The sequence below is a fragment of the Melospiza melodia genome, unplaced genomic scaffold (genome assembly GCF_035770615.1).
Source record: "Melospiza melodia melodia isolate bMelMel2 unplaced genomic scaffold, bMelMel2.pri scaffold_243, whole genome shotgun sequence".
Taxonomy (NCBI): Eukaryota; Metazoa; Chordata; class Aves; order Passeriformes; family Passerellidae; genus Melospiza; species Melospiza melodia.
Genome location: NW_026948569.1, coordinates 44176 through 48342, shown reverse-complemented (window position 1 = coordinate 48342; position 4167 = coordinate 44176). Strand labels below are relative to the sequence as shown.

The window sequence follows — 4167 nt, the reverse complement described above, 5'->3', positions numbered from 1 at the left end:
CCCTGTTATTTTTTGCCGCCTTCTCTGCCCGCAGCCCTGAGGCGCGCTGCGCCCCTGGCTGGGGCGGGCGGCAGTGCTGCCGCTTTGTGGGCAGAGCGCGGTACTGCAGCTCTCAGCCGCCAGGCAGCCGAGAGCCCGCCATGTTGGGAGTGGCGAGTTGCGGATGTCACGGAGTTTTTCTTGACCTTCTCAAGATGGCGGCGACAAGGGCTGGGAAGTCGAGGACCCGGCTCGGTCTAATCGTCTGCCTGCATGGAACACCGACGCCAGGGCGGCCCCGACGGCTTTTCATGTGGCATTTTTAGTGTCTAAGACACGGACTATGTGGTCAGCAGCGCTGCGGGCGTCCGTATTTAGGCGGGTTGCTGACAGGCATCTGCCTAATCGCCTATCTCTTCCGAGGGTCCTCTTTCACTCGCCAGCTTGGGAAGGGCACGTCGTGAATGTCGCGGACTTTCTTTGACCTTCTCAGGATGGCGGCGAAATGGGCGGGGAAATCGCACACCCCTGTAAATCTGCCCCCCTGTGGCCACAGAGCGGGATCGCATCCCCCGAGCTAGCGCCCTGCCCCTCGCCGCTGAGTGCCGGGGGCGGGGCAAGGACGCCGCTGCCGAGCGAGGGAAGGGCGAGGGGCGGGAGCTTGCGGTGGTCGGGCCAGGGTCTGTAAATGGCGGGGACGGGGGAAGGACATTCGGGAGTGCAAAGGGACGCGATGGCCGAGAAGAATGGCCGCGGCGGGGGGGGCCCGGCGGGACCGGTTTCGGCGGGCGGCGGAGGTGCGGTCGTAGCGCTCCGGGGCAGCGGACGGGGGCAGGCGAGCGGCATCGGAACAGGGCGGCAGCCCCCGAGCCCGCGCCCGCCCCGCTCCAGGCTCTGGGAGCGACCGCGGGCCGGACAATCCCGGCGGGGCGGCCCCGGGCAGGCGGCGGAGCGGGGCCGTGGCGCTCCCCGCCCTCGCTGCCGACAGCTTTGGAAGGTCGGGCCGGGCGCCCGTCCCGTCCCGTCCCGCCGCGTCCCGGTCTCTGTAAACTCCTCTCTGCCTTTGCAGGTCTGTGCTGGACAGTGGGAGAAAGGTCCGTGCTGGTTGCTGTGTCCTCGGTGAGCAGAGAGCTCTGACCTTGGCCGCATGGGCTGCTGAGTGCTGGAACAATGGGGATGCGCTTTTATTTATTTAGTGACCTTTACAGATTTATTCCCCTGTTTCAGGTGAGCGTGCATCATTGCCGGTTTGGGATTGAGTGAAATGCGCTGAGGAACCCAGTTCTGGGGAGGGAGGGAAATCCTCTCTTAACATTTACCAAAATCTTTTGTCAACTCATCACGGCAGGACAGCGTGAAGACTGAAAATGTAAGAAGATGTGGAGGGAAACAGAGAATCTGACAGTAGCATCGAACGTACAAGTGAACGAATTTTGCTTTTTTGCTTGGATTTAAACTCCGAAGTTGTAAGGAATTTGGGAATGAGAAGGGACCTTTCAGAAGAAGAAGGAGTTGTTGTTACAGTCCTGGCAAAAGCCTTTGTTCTAGCTAATAAAAGAAGTTAGTGAAGAAAAAAAAACACTTTTTTTTCTTTTTGTTTTTTAAACTATTATATTAATTGGTCGTATATGGTGTGTTGTTCTATTTCTTGCTGTTATTAACTCTGTGTAGATTGTTTTTTGAGTGAAGCTGACTTTGGATGGGTTGGTTTGTATTTGAGGTAGGAGTAATTTCAATAGGTTTCTTTCATAGACTTCTGATAGGTATTACTGCGATTTTGGTTTTGTTTACTGTATGTATAAACCTAGAGCTTTGGTAGGGCCAGCTGGGCTGCTGGAGTTTTGGGTGTGAATTTATTAGAGGGCTTTTGTTAAATGCAGTTTTTAATTTTTGAAATGTTTTTCAATGTAGTGGTTTTAAGGTGGTTTTTAAGAACTCGTTGTATTGTTTTATGTTGTTTGTAGTTGGTGTATGATAAGGGATGTGGTGTGACTTTTTGGACGCTATGGTTTTGGTGTTCCTAAGTTCTGATTTCTTTCTGGTTTGATAGTTTTTTTTATTTATATTTTTTGGGACAGGGGCATTTATATGGTGGGGTGTTATAGGCAATATTTTTTTAATTTAGTTCGTGGTATTTTTTAGTATTTTAATAATTTAGATTTTTTATTTTCATGGTTTTAATATTTTTTTAATTTTGTCAAATAGCTTTTATAGATTATATGTTATTATTTGTGCATAAAGGTAGAGGTTTTTTTTTAGTAATGTTTAGGGTCAGTTGTACAGTTTTGAGTGTAGTGAGTTGCTTTGCTTGAATTTTTACTGGGCGTTTTTATTAGCAGCTGTGTCATTTTCAAGGTGTATTTGGGTGTTTGAGATATTGGTGTAGGAGGCAGTTTATGATGAGAATGTGCGGAGGTTTAGGGCTACTTTCAAATCCCACTATCAGTTATTTACAGTTTGGTTTATTTCAGTTTTTATTGGGGTTCAATGTTGTGGGATGTTTGTTCTGTTAGTAATAGAAATAGGTTTTATTTTGCTGTGCTGCGATGGGATGAGCTTGTGCTGCGTACTGCTGCTGACAAAGGTACAGTATTTTTATGGCTCTGATGTGACAGGTTAATGAATTTATATGGTCTAATATATAGATGAAAATAGAAATAAATATAAATTTAAAAATAAATATAACATTACAGTGGTAAAGAAATCTAGCAATCAAATAGATAAATACGTAAAACTAATTGATATATACTATGTTACAATTATATACCATATATTATATAATCTATTATATATATAAACAAAGATATATATATATAGAATGTAAATATAAAAATGTTAAAATAAATTGGAGATTTTTTGGGGTTTTTTTAGGTTATAGGCTGTTTTTTTTTTATAAATAATATAAATAGAAATAATATAAAAGTAGAAATCCAGATATCGGTATATAAATTACATATTTATATATCTATAAACATTTAATATGAATAAATATAAGTAAAAGAAATACATATTATAAAAATAATAGATCTATTATTTTTTTATTAAAAGGTATTCTCTCTAATCTATCACATCTATAAGTATAATAAATTAAATTTGTAGATGTGAATAGAATTTTAACTAATGTTTAAATAAAGGGGTGTCCTTGGTTTTTATTTGGTTATAGGCAGGAGTTTCATTTTAAATAATATAAGTATTATAAAAATGTGAATCTTTATATTCATAGTTCAGCAATTTGAAATATATAATAATTATATAAAGAGAATCTTAACTAAAATATAAATATAAGTAAGTAAAATGCAGATTTGTAATATAGAATATAAATAACATTATATGGCAATATAAATTATAAATGGGAATAAAAATATAAAAATATGTAAATATATTTTAAAGGAAAGGGAATTTTTTGGCTTTCATTTCAGTAGAGGCAGGGGTTTTATTTTAAATAACATAAGTGTTACAGAAGTACAAATCTTGACACAGGAATATATAATCAATATATCAAAATATGTATAAAATATATAAATAAGTGCTTGGAGTAGATGTAATATAGAATATAAATTTATTTATAAATTGACATTGATAAAGATAAATGTATAAGTAAGCAATATACATTAGTATACATTGTAAATACAAATGTGAATATAAATATGAAAACATAAGGATATAGATTTAAATATCTTTTAAAAGAAAGGGTTGGGGTTTTTTTTGGTTCTTACTGGGTTAGAGGCAGGGTTTTTATTATAAATAATATGAATATGGATATTACTGTTATAAATATACATAGAAATATCAAATATATCAATATTGAGAAATATATATCTTGATTATTTAAGTAAATATAAATATCAGGAAGAGATGTAATGGAGAATACAAATAAGAGTATACATTAGTATACATTTTAAATGTACAAGTGAATATGAGCCTGAAAAAAAGATTATTAAAAAAAAATCCTGTCTCAAATTAAAGCCAAAAAGAACCCCTTTTTTTAAACTGAATTTCAATATTTTTCAAAATTCAAAGTGTTACAGAAGTAAAAATCCTAACACAAATAAATAATAAATATATGAAGATATTAATAAAAATATATAAATAAATATAAGGAATACTAACAGATGTAAAATAGAAAATAAATTTATAAAGTAATCGGACATTAAAAATGAAAAGTTAAACATTATACACACCAATATA

The 4167-nt window shown here is 38.3% G+C and overlaps 1 long non-coding RNA gene across 1 annotated transcript; it reads left to right on the top strand.

Moving 5' to 3' along the window:
* Positions 1-584: 584 nt before the first annotated feature.
* LOC134433749 (uncharacterized) lies at positions 585-1552 on the top strand. Its single transcript, XR_010031706.1, has 3 exons — positions 585-659; positions 1049-1206; positions 1328-1552. It is a non-coding gene; the product is annotated as an uncharacterized LOC134433749 (long non-coding RNA).
* The last annotated feature ends 2615 nt before the right edge of the window (positions 1553-4167 follow it).